Source organism: Cervus elaphus, chromosome 11, assembly GCF_910594005.1.
Source record: "Cervus elaphus chromosome 11, mCerEla1.1, whole genome shotgun sequence".
NCBI lineage: Eukaryota > Metazoa > Chordata > Mammalia > Artiodactyla > Cervidae > Cervus > Cervus elaphus.
In genome coordinates this window covers 86944409-86963349 of record NC_057825.1, presented here as the reverse complement: position 1 = coordinate 86963349, position 18941 = coordinate 86944409, and the positions used below count along the sequence as shown (strand labels likewise).

General features: G+C 38.3%; 1 protein-coding gene across 7 annotated transcripts in view; it reads left to right on the top strand.

The window, feature by feature from the left end:
- RASGRP3 (RAS guanyl releasing protein 3) overlaps positions 1-18941 on the top strand; it is a 110391-nt gene that overhangs the window by 26650 nt on the left and 64800 nt on the right. Inside the window, exons 1-2 of one of the 7 annotated variants that reach the window (XM_043918262.1) lie at positions 4747-5003; positions 13881-13979. The exons of 3 other annotated variants lie outside the window; for them this stretch is intronic. The gene's annotated coding sequence lies outside the window, so the exon portion shown is untranslated. Of the gene's footprint in view, positions 1-4746; positions 5004-13880; positions 13980-14608; positions 14661-18941 lie in introns of those variants that run through there. 3 more of the 7 variants (XM_043918261.1, XM_043918263.1, XM_043918266.1) reach the window with 3 other exon arrangements.

Here is an 18941-nt window from a genome sequence, read left to right as displayed (position 1 = left end):
ATTCAATCAGAATAATTTTTCCCCACTGGGTTTAAACACCATATTTAACAAATAAACCTTTTATTATAGTCCTTGTATTTATAGTTCTGGGCTTTCTGCTCTGTTCCATTGCTCTGCCCCCTTTGGCATCAGTATCAAACTGTTAAATTCTTGATTTTTTCTTTTTAGCCTATTTTAATATCTAGGACACACCCCTTTGTTGTTTTCTAAAACTTTCTTTACCATTCTGTATTTCATTCTTTCAAATAAACTTCAGAATTTCTTTTTTAAGCTGTTTGAAAAATCTCTTTGAGATTTTAACCAAAAATTAATTATATTTACAAATTAAATAGGGAAAAATTGACATCTTGACAATGTTGAATCTTCTGTTCCAAGAAAATTATATAACTTTATTTATTGAACTATTTTCTCAATATAGTTTTAAAATTTTTTAAATATAAGTTATTCACTTTTTTTGTCATTTCTAGAAACTTTGTTGCTACTATTAAGCTTTTTTCCTCCATTATGTTTCCCAACAGTTTTTGACTGTTATATGGAAAATTCTTTTTTGTGTGAATTTGTTTTTTAACTGTTCACCTCACTGACATTTCCAGTTATTTAAAAACTTTTTCAAAAGCTGATTCTTTTGAGTAAATGATTATAACATGTGCAGGTTAGATAATTTTGTTTCCATCTCTTTCATAATTCTTTCTCTTATCTGGTCCAGAATAGTATGCTAAAATAAATGATGGTGGTGATAATGAGCATTCTTTTCTTGTTTGTTTCTGATTTTAATGTTTATACTTCTAGTATTACACCTTGAGGTATGATGCCTGTGTTTGGTTTGGGATACACAATCTTTACTGTGCTAAGAAAAATTCTCCTATTCTGTTAATTTAAAAAATTGATATTTAGTTTTATCAAAAGACTTGCTAAGGTTATCTATTGTGCTAAATCAAAAGTTTTTTTCTGTTGACTTATTTATGTTACTATGCTAGTGGGTTCCTTAATATTGAGATTTATTTTTTCAATCTCAAGGGTTAACTATGTTTATACAGGAATTTAGTCTGTGGCTTCCTTTATTATGTTCTATCTGTTTGTTTGTTTGTTTTTAAATCAAGGGTATTTTGTTAGCTTTCTGTTATTTTTGTCCACTTGAACATTTTGTAAAGCCTGGGAATTATCTATGGTTTCAAGCCATAAGAGAACTTGATTGTATGAGTAATTTAGACCAAAAAGTTTTCTTGGAACAATTTCTTAATAGCTTTTGCATTTTCCCATGATTATTGATCTATTGTTTTTTAACTTCTTAAGTCAATTTGTCTCTGATTAACTCTCTTGCTTTGTGCATACTGTTTGATATCTGGTGTTCTCATTACTGAAATTTCTAAGCATTCTGTAATTGTTTTTTCTTCTTTTCCAATCAATGATCTTTTTTTAAGACAAATTATAAATCTTTCCAAGAGCTTGGCTCTTTTCTGGCTTTTGTAATTGTTTTATAGTTTTACTACAGTGTTGTCAAAGAATGTGGAGAAAATAATTTCTTTTGGGAGGGAATTGCTTAGGATGGTTTGATAAACTAATATAAAATCCATTTTTGCAAACTGGAAAAATTATCTTTTCTTAAAGGAATAGGCAGATGACCCTTCTCTTCAGCCATTCATTTATTTATTCAGCATGGTTACAGCCACATATCTCCTATATATCAGACATTGTACTAGGCATTGCAGGATATAAAATGAGTAAGTTATATGTTTTCTCGAAGGTAGTTGAAGTTTGGATGCAACATAGACGCGTGAAGACCTAACTATAACACAGAGTAAGAAATGCAGCAGCAGTGGAAAATGCAAGGGAAAGATTCAAGCCCAGTCACAGGTTCTGGTAACATAAATGTACCAAAGCCACCGCCATGGCCCCTGAGAAGCTTTTAGTGTAAAAAAAAAAATAAATAGATTGAAGGCAGAGACAGGGTTTTGAAGGCAATGCAACTAATTAGGAAACCAGTAATCAGTGAAGACACATGCAAGATGTAAGAAAACAGGAAGAAAAGAGGGGATTTTCACATTTAAGGGGCAAGTAGAAGAAAAGTCCACATAGGAGGCTGAAGGAGGTAGAAGTAAAATTTTATAGAAGTCACAGGAGAAAATTTTAAGGAGTGTTTGGTGAGTTGGGTCAAGTACAGCTGAGAAGTTGAGTAAAATACAAGTGAAGCCAATAACTTTGGTCTTCGGTGACTTGGGGGAAGGTTTTATGTGTTATGTATGTTTTTGCTAAAAGTGAAACATATGCTATTTTAATGTTGGAGAAAGATAGCTGACACATGTACTTAACGATTTGTTGTTGTTACATTAAAACTGTAGATTTGTATATTTATGTAGTTTCTGTATCGACATTCCTGTTTATAGCTTTTTTCTCCTTGAGCTATATAATCTTTCTGTGCTTTGGATTGTCTTATTTGGTCAGAATTTTGATACATATTAGTCACTTTTAATGACTAATTTTGTTTGATTTATATTATAAGCTTTTATAGTTTTTGAATAAATCTAGCCTGCTTTCCCTAAAATAAAAAAAAAAAAAATCATTTCAGTGAAATTGATGGAAGAAGCCAGACTGTAAGCAGGTTGAGACTTACAATTGGATGCAAGACCATACAAGTATTTCTCCAGAAGTTTAGGCTTGAAGGGAATGAATGGGTTAGGGTAGGAGTTAAAGAAGCAAAGGATCAAAAAGGATTGTTTTTAGGATACAGAAAACCATGAGCATGTTTAGATAATGAGGGGGTGAGAAGGTAAAGTTGTTGGTGAAAACATCCTAAACAGGTGGGAGTTACCCAGTGAGACCCAAATCCAGTAGGTAGATGGCCTCTGACAGCAGGAGGGCACCTCTCTTTGAGTTGAAGTAAATGATTGGTACCTGTAGACAGTATAGGCATGGAGGTGGAATCTCCCCATTTCTTTGCGAGGCTGAAAGGTGTCATTGTAGAACCTTCCATCACACTCCTGGACCCCATTGGGAAGGTGAGTTCCTGGTCATGGTGTGCATCGACAGTTTGCTTCAGGGCTGTGACTCAGGGTCCATCCCTTTTGTTCCTCTCTGCCAACAGAAGGAGAAAAGTATTTCCTTCTTTTATTTTTCTGGAGTATAGCTGCTTTACAATGTTGTTTGTGTTTACCTTTCCTGAGGCTGTTTTTTCTATTGGTTATTGAAGGGTTTCTCTCTTTCATTGACCATGTGATATGCAATAGATCATCAGAACAATTAACAAGTCAGTTACAAGTAAAGTAACTGATGGAGGCCATCAGGTCACAAAAGTTTCTATAATTATAAAGTAAAAATAAATCAAAGAATATTTCACATCTTCAATAGGCCTCCTTTTCTGTTTTTGGTTGATGATGGTCGTATGAACACATGAGCAAAAATTGCTTATGAAGCTAACATGTATTTTAGCACATTGTATTCGGATATCTTATTTCTGTTACTAACTTTGAACCCTTAAGAAAAGATACATTTTGAAGCTTTAAAAAAATTTCATTTGTATTCTGGGCTCTCACATGTTGCTAACAAATGAATCCTCTGAAAGAAGGGCAAGACTGGTGGTTTTTTTCATCCTTTTCTGATTTTCTGGAAAAACATTTTATCTTCTGTACAGAGGGAAATTTCTGGTTTGATTAACATTGTAAATAATTATGAGACAAAATCCAGATTTGAAAAATGGCCTACACAGTCTCCTCTATTGAGTAAGATCTTATTTATTAAAAATCAAGGTTGATAGTTTAACAGGCTCATTATGGTTCAGAAATCCCCTGGGGCATTTTAACCTTTTAAAAATCTTTTTTGGATGTTCAGTTTGCCAAAAGGGCTGAATCTCTGTCGTATCTCCCCTCTCCTCTATACCCAAATCGGTCACAGATTTGGGTAAGTGTCACTCTTAGAAATGCTTGGGTCAGATGCCCAAGGTCAGACACTGTTCAAAGTCAGATAGCCTAAAGACTTTCTTTGCAGAGATGGGCAAAGAAGAAGGGGGGTGTGGTGGTGGGAAAATCAGCCCAGGTGAGAAATATGAATTCAACAAAGCACTCAGGATGGTTTGCCACTTTTGTGAGCAAATGGGACAGCAGGCTGGTCCCATTTCCTGGCATACCAAAGAGGGCAGCGGCACATCTGCAAAGTGCTTTGTGAATTTCTATGATTATTTCTGTTTCCACTCTCATTCCCTCACTGATAATCTCAACAGTGCCTCCAAATGTTGACACAATCCAATAGATAACTATGGGGAAGTTTGGTCTCAAGTGCCTGAAATCATTTCCATTCACTCTTTAGATAAAACTGCATTTGCTATTCCTCATTAAGCCTCCACACATCTGCCCCTCAGCATCACGGGGCATAGCAGCCCTGTCCTTTGAAATTAGGCCTAAGCTTTCTTAGACTGCTAGTCTGCCCTCCTCAGAAGAGTCCACTGTTTGTGACTCTTCCAACAAACTGGAGCCTGGGATGCTGAGAAAATGAAACCAAGATGGAGCAGCAGATGGATGTAGACTAGGGACACCTGGGAAGAACAGCAGCTGCCGCCAGCTGTACCGCTGGGGTCCCTTCCTCCTGCTGGTCCAGTGTCCCGTTGAAAACCTGGGGGAGGGGAGAGAGCAGACGGACTGTCAGCCTACCCCCCGCCACCCCCTGCCCAACACAAACACATCAACTTTCCACTTGCAGTGACCTGCTCTCCAGGGTGAGTTATCAGCTGTTCGGGTTTTGTCACAAAAGAAAACAAATGATGGAATGTACTTCTCTGCATGCTAATGCACTGGCTGAGCCAGTGCACGGGTTATGAGACGGTTTGCGAATTAGGAGAATAATGATCTTCAGTTTCTGACCTCCTGGCACGTAGCGGTATTTATCAGGAGGTGCATGTGACTGGTTAAGACACAGCCGCAGCTTGAAGGAAACAGCTGCTCGCCGAGTGCTCTGGCACTTGGCAGCTGAGCAGACAGGGCGCTGATGTGAAGAATACGCGACCAACCATCCTAGTAAGTAACTGGAGAACTTTCTTCTGTGTGTGTGTGTGTGTGAGTGTGTGTGCACGCGCGCGCGTGTGTGTGTGTGTGTGCGTGCGCGTGTGTGTGTGTGCAGGTGCACACATGTTTTGCAAGTCACCAACAATTTTTAATTTTGGCTTCCCTCTGGCACTAAAGGAGATATTTTATTTCTACCTGTTGCTAATAGCCATTAGCCATTTGTGTTTTTACTAGTATTTTTTTTTAAAGAAACTATTCTTTTCAGCAGCGTTGTTTTCTAACTTTAAGGATTAGTGAGGCATATAGCTTGATTCCTATCTAGGAAATAGTGAGTTTATTTCCTGGTATTTGGAATTTTAATGGTACATGACGTTTAGTTTCAAAGCCAAGATTCAGTTTCTGCAGTAGAGACTATAGAAGTGAGTTGATGACTAAATTTGATTTTCATCAGTTTTTACCACTGACGCTTGAGTCTTACCATTGAACATATTGTCTGAGAAATAGCTTGTGAATCAATTGTATGTGCGGCTGGACCATTCTTAGTCAGTTTGGAGACTGTCTCATGTAACTGTGTATAAAAATCTGCAATACAGGAAGCTAGCAAAATAAGACTTAGATTAGAAATCATATTTAGATTTCAGACTTGCTTTCTAATTCATGGAAGGATAGATTTTATAACTCTTTTCATCTTCATTACTTTACAGCTTTTCTAAACTCACTTCTATCACTTTACAGCTAAAATGTTTAGGCGTCCCTGGTCTTCCTTGTTTCAGATAAGGGAAAATTCCTGTGTTTTTGATGTAAACAGCCGTTCTTCCTTGGTTACGACCCAGATTATAGAAGTGTTTTCTGAAGCTAATTATCAACTCCAGGGGGCCTGGCATCCAACACTGAGAGAACGTGTTCTTTCTTTGGTTCGTTTGGCAGTAATGGAGCTTGGTTTCAGGAGGGCAGCAACACAGGCACAGTCCTGAAACCAAGCTTCCGTGTCGGGGACTGGTCCCTGCATTGTTGACCCCCGGACAGAATGTGTAAGAAAGGGAAAGGGGAAAGGGAGAAGGCAAAAAAACCTCTGGAAGTGACAGGTCTCTGAATCAGACCCTTGGGGGCAGGTAACCAAACAAGTTCCTTTTTCTGGATTGCCCAGACATTAGGGGGGGCGGGGTGGGTGCACACAGTGCTGTTTTGATTTGAATTCTGACCAGATAGTCCGGCTTGCTGGTGAGAAGCCCAGGGCACTCTGACGTGTGCTTTTTCCCTAAATGACTGGCAGAATGTCTTGGAGGAGCAAGTTCTCCCTCCACCACCCCGCCCTCCTCGCACATGGAGAATGGATTGAAAATGACATGCTGATTCTGCCCAAGTTTCCCTCCGTGCGTTTGGCCTTGAGTTACCACATCAGCCAAAGACCTGGGGTGGAAGCAGATTCAGATTCCTGGCTAGTCTGGCACTGGGAGATTTATTTCCCCCTTTATTTCTTTCAAAATGTAGAAGGATTCACAAAACCTAGAGTGTCCAGTAAGGAAACAATGTTTCCAACTCCTTTGTTCCTCTGTCTGCCAGTATGTGAGGTCCTTGGGTCAGCATGTGACCACATGGCCCAGCGGTTCCTCTGACTGTGGGGCACTGGCTGTCCAAGGAGCCTTTCTGTAGGGAGTTTGTTTCTGGTGTAGTTCCCTTTTTCTGAAGACTGACAGGAGAAAACAACCCCCAGGTGAAGTCAGAGTTATAGAGCCGCCCACCTTAACAGTGGGGGGTGTCTAAATGGCAGGCTGATTGTTCTTGGAATTATGAGTACTGAATTTTTGAAAGCCCACAGATTATTTTAAAAATCAATGATGTCTTGACTTTCAAAATAGTAATATCAGAATAATAGAAATAATTATTTTGCATGAAGATAGTATGTCCACAGAACCAAAGTTTTGTGTGTCTTTGTGTGTATTTATCCAGTTAGTTTTTAATTGGAGTATAATTCCTTTACAGTGGTGTGATAGTTTCTGCTACAACAATGTGAATCAGTTACATGTATACATATTTCCCCTCCCACCTCCCCACCCCACCTCTCTAGGTCATCACAGAGCACCAAGCTGAATTCTTTATGCCAGGCAGCAGCTTCCCACCAGCTCACTGTTTTATACATGGTAGTGAAAATATGTCAGTTCTGCTCTCTCAGAACCAAAGCTTTTAATTCTAGGATAGGAATGACAGAATGTGCAATGGAATCCCTTCATTTCAAAGATGAGGAAATTGTAGCTCATTTATCTAGGTCCCAGAACTAGTCAGGGGCAGAGCTTGAAAAGATCTCAAGGCTTCTGCTATCACTACCATCTCATATTAGCTCTAATAATTATAGGGCTTCTCTGGTGGCACTAGTGGCAAAGACCCCGCCTATCAATGCAGGAGATGTGAGAGATGTGGGTTAGATTCCTGGGTTGGGAAGATCTCCTGGAGGAGGGCATGCCAACCCAGTCCAGTATTCTTGCCTGGAGAATCCCATGCACAGAGGAGCCTGGTGGGCTATGGTACATGGGGTTGCAAAGAGTCAAACCCAACTGAGCCACTTAGCACACACAGCACAAAAATTATAACATAAATTTATTGTGCACTTGCTGTGCCAAATATTGTGGTGAGCAACTGTGTTTATGTTCATAGAATCCTCACAGTAAGTCTATGTGCTTTATGCAATTATTCCAGCTTCATAGATAGAGAAACTGAAGTTCAGAGGCTGTAGTCACTTGGAGATACATGATGCAGGCAGAAGTGATACCAAGATCTGACTCCAGAACCTGCACACGTTAAACAAACAACAAAAAAAGGGGCAGCTCATCTGCTAATCTCACACACTGAAGCTTAAAAGCTCATGAAATGCAAATGAGGCTATTTCAGCACGACACGATTAGACACACAATGTGCGCTCTGGCCTTTGTGAACTCTCCTTGGCAGGAAGGGTGAGGCTTCCCTTTGTGACGATCCAAGCGCAGGCAGTGTAGCAGCACCGACGGGCAGCGCGTTTTTCTCCGTGAGAGCGGTTCCCTGATGGGCCACATGTTGGTCAGGTCGGCCATCGAGGGCTTTATTGTTACCCAGGAATGCACCCCTCCCACTGCCCTTGAAGGCCTTGTCCTCAGTTTTTCCTGTCACTCCTTTCCTTTGGAGGACAGCCCCTGCACCCGTGCCCCACCCCAGACAGCCAGCGTAGTGGTGATAACACTAGTGTCGGTCCTGCTCATCATGTGGCTCAACCTGGAAGGCGGGTTGTTCAGAGAGTTCAGGACTCGAAGCAATGCAGTTCTTCCCCCTCTCTGCTCCATTTGGAGGGTGGGGGAGAGGACAGAGGTGCTTGTCTCTGCTGACTGGAGTGCTCCCGGGCACCACCATTTGCCCGAGTGCACACTCCTCCCCCCACCTGCCCCAGTTCTGAAGACTGACCTTCTCACTTGTGGCCCGTGAACCTGTGGCTTTCCTGGGTCATCACCCAGAGACGGAGCCCTGAGAAAAACCTACTTCTCAAACGCTTCTGAAAATTTAACTCTCCGTACCCTTCCATGTGGTTCAATGTCAAAATGAGGGCTGGTGATGAGAAAGAGCACTGAGTGAGGAGCAGAAGGGCCTTTTGGTTAAGCAGGAGGAAAGTAAAGTAAGCAGACCACTCAGGCGTGTCTTTGAGAAAGTCATCAATGTTTTTTCAAGGTGGTTCTAACAAGATTATATCTTTTGAAGACCAAGCTATTTGTAACAAGAAGAGGAAATTTTTCACCTACTTCTCACCTACCTGATCCTTCTAAACCTAGGGCCAATTCAAGAGCAGTCAGCAATACAGTCTGCTAACCCAGAGCCACTGGAAATCACCTCTAGTTCTTAATAATCGGTGTGGTCTGGTGGGTGCCACATGGGGACTCCTGAGATGAACTTAGAGCTGCAGCAGAATCTGCAAGTCACACTTCAGAGACCTGCTCTGAAGCAAAATAAAGTGATTAATTTCCTGGGATCTTTTATAAGGAAACCAATTTGGTGAGGCAGTGCTTGTTTCATTTCTTTCTCTTTCTGTCTCTCTCTTTTTGCCAGCTTGTGTTCCAAGGAAACTCTTCCCAAAGACTAAACTCCCTTGGGTGCCATTTCTGTTTGTATTGGTTGCTCATTTGCCCTCCCTGGAGTTGTTTAGCTGTTCGTGTATCACATTCACATTGTTTTACGGATTTTAAAGTCTGGGATTTTTGCTGCTTTAAACGATCACAGTAGTGTATGTACCTCTGGAGTCTGGTGTTATGTGGATTCCCTGTGTTTGCATCTTCTTTGAGTGGCTCTGCTGTATTGAGAAGGCAAACTCCTGCATTTTTATGGATATCTTCCAGAATTAGACACTTTTCTTGCACTTTGCCACAATCCTATGAAGGGGGGGCGGGCACCATCACCACTGATTACAGTGAGGAAACCAAGAATGAGAGAAAGTGAGTGACTTGTCCATGGTCACAGTACCAGTAAGTGACCACGCTCAACTAAGTCCCCAGTCTTCTGACTGAATAATATCCATTGTTCTTTATGATCATAGGACTATAGTTTGTGTTTTATTCTCATGGGTGGAAGGTAAATGGATAACTGCTTCCCGATGTGCCATTTAACACATGTCAATGATGATGTTTCCAAAGCCTTTGGATATTTGGCTTCGGCAACAGGGTCAGCTTAGTTACAGACACAATAGTGTTTGTTTTGGTCATATTTTTTAAAGGAACTTGGTGGTCATTTTCCTACCCTGCAGACCCAATGTGGTTAAGGTGGAGTTGTACCAACTATGGCATGATGTAATATTCAGCTTTTAGGAGGGCTCCTGTTATTTTTTGAGATTGAAAAGCATAGTCTGATGTCCGCTAGGCACTCCCCTTACCCATCAAAACATCAGCTTTCTTGGAAGTTCTACCTGGTTATGTAATACCTTTATTCTCGTGAGAAAAAGATGTACTCTGACCACCAGTCACAGTGTCCCTGTGATCATTTCCTTCTGCCCACAACTGAGAGAGTCTTAGCTTGTTAGACTCACTGAGAATCCTTACTATTAGTTAATTTTCTGTGATAGCAATCCAGTTCATTGTATAATCGGTATGTTTGCAAGGTCCTAAAAATGACAGTGTATGGTGTGTGATGACTTTACAGCATAGCTCTGCATTTTGATGACTTGAGCTTAGAGGCAGAGAATGGGGAAAACAAGTGAACAGCTTTTTGACAATAACAGCTATTATGTCATTTCTTTCCATAGTAGCTTTTCAAAATTATGGGTGTGAAAAATAGCCTTCCTCAAATTAAAACATCCTGAAAAACATTTAATTCATAACTGATTCAAGGCTATTTTTCCTTGGTAACTATGGTATAATACTCAGAATTTTCTGCACCTTTTAAGAGGAGCAAAGGGGAAATTTTGTTTTAAAGAAAAGAAAAAGATGAAAAAGTTGATTTAAAGGCTTACATTCTTGGGTTACAGTCTGTGGACTCTGAAGTAATATATTGATATTAATAAACCATATATATATATATATATGTATATATATATATATATATAAACCTTAATGCTCCTATTGTAAGTGGTGAACTTAAAATATTCAACTCAATGTATAAATGATGTATGTAGCTGCAGTTATTCCCAACATATTTTATGTTTCTACGTGATCAAATTGGTCATTTTATTTTCTGAAGACTTCTCTATGTGCCAACTGCTGCCCTATGTTTGCTGCGCTTAGTGTTGGTTTGGGTGAACCTATCCTTACCTCACAAAATGTTCCAAGACCCTTGCTTAGATCATTAGTCTGTTGGTTTTCTTTAGTATCATAAGTATACTCAGAGTTTCGTCTTTGAATGTGTTCCATGTATAAACTTTATTTTTTTTAATTGAAGAATAATCGCTTTACAGAATTTTGTATAATTTTTCACGTACAATCTTTGATCGAGCACTAGTAAGGGGGAAGATAACATGGAAAAAATTAAGTTCACAGTTACATTACAAAATTTCATTTTAATCACCACTTTACTGATGCTTAATTGCTGCCAAAGTCACAGACAAATAACTGCATTTGAATGTGTCTAAGTGACTTTAATTGGTTCTCTTCCCCCCCTCTTGAGGTATTTGTGGTAGAGACTTTAGCTGTTGATGAGCAGGCTAAAAGGAAGGAGAAGAACTCAGGCAAAGGGTCCATCAATCGGCCATGGGATCAGACTCCATATTTTTTAAAATAAAAAAGAAAAAGGGACTGTTTAGTTATACCTCTGATTTGCTTTGAGAAAGTAATATTTTTACTTTCATCCAGCAATTCAAAATGGGCTGCACCAAGATTCTGTGGATTCTTTTACTTAACTTCACTTTCAGCAGATTCCATTTAAAGGATTCCTTTTTAGGAACTGGTGTACCGTAAAACTGTCCTGGTTTTTTAGAACTCTTTAGACCTAGGATCAAGGAGCTAGGGAAAATGAATGTTATTTTCCAGCTACACTCTAAAAACTTGCCTGTGACTTGGAAGAATGAATGTTCTCAAATCTCGAGTTACTGTAGATTTCTGAAGCTCACAGACTACACAACAGTTTAAAGCAGCTTTAAAATAGAAGAACTGAGTATAATTTCCTTTTTTGGCTCTGGAAAACTCATACCATGAGTTCAATTTGACTAAACTTTGGATTCTGCCTCACTTACAGTTCTGCTTTTTAGAAGTAGAAAGAATTTGATTTATGCATTGAACCACTGTGATTCAAAATCCTGTGAGCCGACAGAATATTTTAGAGATCATTATTTTCTTATGTCAAGGATAGGGCTCAATGTGAATGGTGCTGCTCGAGATTTCTCTGTAGTCTCTTTCCAGTCACGTCACTCTGATTCTAAGATGAATCTGTCTCTTCCTATTTTCCTCTGTAGTAGGCATTTAAACTGAGTCTGCTGCTGCAAGAAGAAAGACCCTGGTGTTTATTTTCACAACACCCAGAGGTAGATAGTACTGCTGACACTTACAGAAGAGAAAACTAAATTTCAGGGAGGTTGAGGACCTTGTGCAAGGTCACAAGGCGGTGAGTAGTAAAGCTGGAGGTCCCGGTCTTCGTAGAAGCAAAGTGCATGCCTTTTTCTAATCTATCATACTGTCTGTATCACTATGTTTATGTTAAAAACTGATGCTCACTGTGGAAAAGGCATCTGTTCTGGAGGGTCCAGATTCTGCAGTTTTGGTCGTGCCCAATGCATAACTATTTCCATTAGAAGCATGCTGCAGGACAAAGAAACATCCTAGCAATCTGGATTCAAGACTGCATTCTGCAGTCTCATCCTGTTTCCATTGTTGAGGTGTTTCCTCAGCTGTGGTGCTGTGTGCCTTGGGCAGGGTGCCCCTGCAGAGCGAAGCCTCTGGTAACACTCAAAAAATCATTGTATAATCTCAGACGATGACAGGTATAAAATAGATCATGACCATAGGACCTAGCTAATTAACCAGCAGTGAGAGTCTGCTTTACATGGTATTTGGCTTTTACAAGAAATGACATAATATTGGCACCAAGACGGGCATTTATATTCACTCTATAAATTGTTTCTTGGGGCCATGATTACAAACGAGAGAAGGGCCAAGCAGAACTTGAAGCAGAGCCTGTGGAACACATAATATCTCGCTCTATTGTAATTCTCTAAGCTTTAGAAGAAATACTACCTTCAAATTCTCTTTGGAGGCTGAAAGAACTTTGATAGACGTAAGCCACTGACGGAGTTATTGTGTAAGAATTGAGTTGCTATCTTTTTAGCTACAAGGATGACCGAGAAATGTGTCATGCATAAAATCCTGCAACTATTTGGAATATTCTTGCACATCAAACTTGTGGAAGAGAGGCTAAGACATTTGAAAGATTGTGTAGAGTTGTCATCCTCACATTTGGAAATTTTATTCAACTAGAAGTTATCAAAACATGACTAAGTAAATTCTAGTTTATGGGACCTCTTATGTGAAAGTCAGAATCCACATTTGGGTAACAAAAGTAAAAGAAAAATCAAAGTATGTTTTCCTATGATTCATTCAGGAAGTATTTTTACACATAAGCTTTGCACTGCATATTGCACAAACATAAATAATTTACCCTACGTTATATTACCACCTAGTAAAGCAGACTGATATTTTTAAAGATTTATTACACCAAACATCTTACAACACACAAATATTTGTTCTAGAAAAGAGGTTTTCACAGAGTTCAATAGAAATCTTGGAAAAGGAGATGACTATATCAGATTAAGTCATGGAAGTTTCCTTAGGGTTGATGACTTTTGAAGAGGATATAAAAGGATAAGTAGTCATTGTTCAAAAAGGAAAAAAAAAAACCTTTTTGAAAGACTCCTTTTAGGAGTTATATTTCCAATTTTTCAGTTATATTTCCAATTTCCAGTTAATTTCCAATTTTTCCAGGAATAACATGTAACTTGGTAGAGCTGAATCATAGGGTATGTGTTGGAGGAGGAACTGGATTCAAGGCTCAAAGATAAGGTAGTTCCAGATGGTCAAGGGTAATGTTTGCCCTTCTGAAGCATTTAGATAGTTTTGAGGGGAATTTAAAGTTAAAAGGTATTTTTGTTATAGAAAATTTCCAACATACACAAAAGTAAGTAAAATTATATGGTGAACCTCCATGTGTTCATTATTTGACTTTAACAATTTTCAATGGCCAATATTGTTTGATATATATCCCTACTCATGTTCACTCCTTCTCAGTTTTGAAGCAAATACCAGACATCTCATCATTTTACCTGTAAATATTTTAGTTTATATTTATAATAGATAAGTTCTCTTTTGAAAAATCCACAGTATCGTTAATACATCTAAACTAATTGATAAGATTGAAGCTTGTCAATAAAGGAGCGATACAAATATGTTTGCATTTTAGAAAGAAAATTGGAGAGGCAATGAGGAAGACAGGTTAAAGAGAAGAAAAAGGCCAAAGACCAATAGAAGACTCCAGAGATAAGTGTGAATTAAACTAATGGTGAGGATGGAAGAATTTTCAGAATGTTTAAAAAGTAAAGTTGATAGTTCCTGAGAGCAATTGGATATGGGGGTGAAGGAGGGGAGGGAATTGAGAAAGAAAAAATTTTTTTTGGCCACACAGCATCCTGGTTCCCAGACCAGGAATCATATCTTAACCACCTGACTGCCAGGAAAATCCCTGAGAAAATGTGAACTTGTGTTAAACTTGTGTGAACCTGGAGATTTTAAACTTAGTGCAAGAGACTCCGGAGACAATGGATTGATCCCTAGGTCAGGAAGATCCCCTGGAGGAGGAAATGGCAATCCACTCCAGTACTCTTGCTGAGAAAATCCCATGGCAGGCTACAGTCCATGGGGTCGCAAAGAGTCAGATATGACGGAGCACACGCACACACACGATTGGCATATGAGAGATGTGAGAGTTGGTCCATAGAAAAGGCTGAGTGCCAAAGAATTGATAACTTCAAATTGTAGTGCTGGATATAGTTCCTAAAGGAAATCAACCCTGAATATTCACTGGAAGGACTGTCACTGAAGCTCCAATACTTTAGCCAACTGATGCAAAGAGCCAAGTCATTGGAAAAGCCCCTGATGCTGGGATAGATTGAAAGCAAAAGAAGAGGGTGGCAGAGGATGAGATGATTTGATTGCATCACCAACTCAATGGACATGAGTTTGAGTAAACTCCGGGAGATAGTGGAGGACAGAGAAACCTGGCATGCTACAGTTCATGAGGCCACAAAGCAAAGGACATGACTTACTGACTAAATAACAATGATCAGCATATGAATATGCCAATAACTGATACAGTTTAGGCATTCCATGAAAAGCAGTTTAGACTGATTCTTCATTCACCAGAGACTATTGGAAACAAGTACAAAAATGTTTTCCTATTACTCTAAAACAAAGCTTTGAGACTTAGAATATTTGGAGTAATTTTGATTGTTTCACCTTAAGACAGTCATTAGCAAAAATTAGAAAACAAGAGAATAGCATCTAAAATGCTCCAGGGGAGAAAGGATTCACTCAGATAGACTGATAACTGACACTTCTTCAGTGTATCTACGATTAATAGTTATAAAATCATAAAGGCTAATGTATGTGACTTATTCACCAAATCCCCAAACACTAAAAGTTTGAAAGATGTCAGCTTAAAATAATGGAAGTACCCAAAAAACAAAAGTTTAGGACCAGACAACTTCACAGGTGAATTCTACCAAACATTTAGAGAGGAGTTAACATCTATCCCTCTCAAACCTTTCCAAAAAATTGCTGAGGAAATGATATTTCAAACCCATTCTATGAGGCCAGCATCACTGTGATACAAAAACCAGACAAAACTATCACAAAAAGAGAAAATTAGAGGCAAATGTAACAGATGATCACAGGTGCAAAAATCCTTAGCAAAATATTCAACAAACAAGTGGGATTATCACAGGGATGCACAGGTTTTCAATATCTGTGAATCAATCAATATGATATACCACATTAACAAACTGAAGAATGAAAGGCATATGATCATCTCAATAGATGCAGAAAACGCTTTTGGCAAAAGTCAACATTCATTTGTGATAGAAACTCTCTGGAAAGTGGGCATAGGAGAAACACACCTCAAGGAAGGCCTTCTAAACAAACATATGCAACACACCCATGGCTAACATCATACTCAACATTGGAAAGCTAAAAGCATTTCCTCTAAGGTCAGGAACAAGACAAGGATGTCCACTCTAACCACTTTTATTCAACATAGTGTTGGAAATCTTAGACATATATAGCATTCAGACAAGAAAAAGAAATGAGGAATCCAAATTGGATAGGAAAAAGTAAAACTGTCACTGTTTGCAGATGACATGATATCATACGTATAAAATTTAAAGATGGCACCAGAAAGCTACTAGAGCTCATCAATGAATTTGGTTAAGTTGCAGAATACAAAATTAATATACAGAAATCTATTGCATTTCTATACAATAAGCACAAGCTATCAGAAAGTGAAATAAATTAAAGAAACAATTCAATTTACCATCACATCAAAATAATAAAATACCTAGGAAAAAACCTACCTAAGGAGATAAAAGACCTGTGTTTGGAAAACTCTAAGACACCGATGAAGGAAATTGAAGATGACACAAACAGATGGAAAGATGTACAGTGTTCCTGAATTAGAGTCATGAATATTATTAAAATGACCATATTACCTATGGCAATATACAGATTCAGTTCAATCCCTATCAAAATACCAATGGCATTTTTTATAGAACTAGAACAAATAATATAAAAATTTGTATGGAAACACAAAAGACTGTTAGTGGAAATGTAAATTGGTACAGACACTGTGTAAAGCAGTATGGAAATTTCTGAACAAGTTAAAAATAGAATGACATATGATCCAGTAATTCTACTCCTGGGTATATATCCAAAGAAAAGCGAAAACACTAAATCAAAGAGATAAATGCACCTCAATATTCATAGCAGCTTTATTTACAATCACCAAGAAGATATGGAAGCAACCTAAGTTTCCATCAACAGATGAAGGATAGAGAAAATGTGGTGTGTGTGTGTGTGTGTGTGTGTACATATATATATATATATATATATACACATACATATATATAAATGGAATATTACTCAGCCTTAAGGAGGAAAAAATTTTGCAGCAACACAGATGGACTTGGAGGGCCTTATGCTAAGTGCAATAAGTCAGACAGATAAAGACAAATACTGCTTGATATCACTTATGTGTGGAGTCTAAAAATTACAACAAACTAGTGAATATAAAAAAAAGGAGCAGACACAGAGATATAGAAAACAACCTAGTTGTTACCAATGGGGAGAGGGAAAAGGGGAGGGACAGTACAGGGACACAGGATTAAGAGGTACAAACAATCATGTATAAAATAAGCTATAGGGATATATTGTACAACATGGGGAATGTAGCCAATATTTTTAAAAACTATCAATGGAGTATAACCTTTAAAATTATGAATTACTACATTGTACATTTGTAACATAATATTATACATTAATATCATATGATATATCAATATAATATTATCTCTTTTTTACTTCAATTAAAAACTTAGTTGACTGTAAAAAACACAAAATAAAGTATAAAATAATGGAGAGAATTTTTCACACTTTATAATGACAATGTTCAGACAAAAAATGTTGAAAGACTGGTATAGTGAACATCTGTGTGAGTGTGTTAGTCGCTCAGTCGTGTCCAACTCTTTGCAACCCCATGGACTGTAGCCCGCCAGGCTCCTCTGTCCATGGAATTCTCAAGGCAAGAATACTTGAGTGGGTTACCATTCCCTTCTCCAGGGGATCTTCCCCTGCCAATTCAGTTTTACCATTAATAATTTCCTAAGTCTGCTTTTTCACATATCTACTCAAGTATTCATTCCTCTATTCATCCATTGGTCCATCTTTCCTTTTCAGTATAATTGTAGACAGCAGTTCACTCCACTCCTCATCACTTTATCATACATATCACTAACGGGAGTTCAGTGTTCGTTTATGCAGAATTGTATTTTACACAAGAGATATTAAACTTATACACTTGTTTTGCCAGAAGGAAAGGCTGTGATTCAAGAAGGATTAACAAAATTCATGGCTGATTGTTCTTGGGTTATTTATAAAAATGAAAACTCTTTGAGAACCTCTTGATCCTCAAAAGTTGCTGCCATATGGAGCAGACACACCCTCCCACAAAACAGCCTTTGAGGAACTGTCAAGTATCAAGTTGGCAAGAACACCTGCCTCTTAGTAAATGTTAACTGGATTTGAATGAGAAAAAAAAAAAAAAAGACCCCCAGAAGCATAAGCTATTTTCCAGTAACTGACAGAGCTGGTAGGAGGAAAAAAAAAATCCCTTCTAATAGTTTCACATTGAGCATCACTCTCTGCCTGAAACAACTCTGCAGAGTAACAAGGCAACAGAGTAGATGATTTATAAGTAAAAAAACTGTAATATAAGCAGTGCATTCTATGTAGAGTCAGTCTGAGATTAGTCAAGGGGAATCAGCATTGGGACAATGGGAAAGGAAGCAAACTGTTCTCACAAAACAGAATTCTTTATTCATGTATTGAAAAAAAAAGTCTTTGTTCATAGATGTTTATTCTCTGATATCCTCCAAAAAGAATTAAAAGTTTATGATAAGCAGCAAAAATAAAATGAAACTGAAAACGATTAACATAGGAATAAAACAAAGGCCAAAATAATGCCAGTCTAATACTCTTAATGAAACGCCGCTGTATCAACACCAGGGCAAAAATGAGATACAAAATGACTAGCCCTTCAGAATAAGGTTCAGGAAAAGCCAAGCTGAGTGGGTCACAACACAAGCTGACAGTTAGTGACGTGTCAGCTTGTCTTTCTACTTGTGTGTTGTTGGTTTCCCTCGGTAAACAGTACACTCCACTCGTCAAAGATCTGGTCCGTTTCATTCACCACTGGATGCCCAGGCCCTGGCATAATGTCTGGAAGGCAGAGGTGTGTACTCAGTTGATATTTGTTAAGGCAATCAAGAACTCAGAATTTGGATATTGAACCTAAACAAACATTCTTTTTTCCTGACAAGAATCAGATCCTTGTGCAGTTAGAACCATACTTTTAATTAGATTAAAAGACAACATTTAAACATCAGTGGAGGGAGGAGGGGAGAAAAAAACCTGAAAATATTTAATAAATGTGTGTTGATTAATGGGTAGATTAGCATTTACTTAATTTATTTGTATTCTCATTTAGTTACTATACAGAAATAGCACTATTAACTCTATTTTTACAGAGTTATTTTATAAGGCAAAGTTAGGTTATTGCCCTTTAATCTCCTTTGAAGAAAGACATTAAACATGTACACAGCCCCATTTAAGATGGTGCAGAGGTTACATGTACTATCAATTTCTTTAGCCTGAGGACTGCACTCCACTAATGTCTGAACTCTTGTGGTATGTGAGC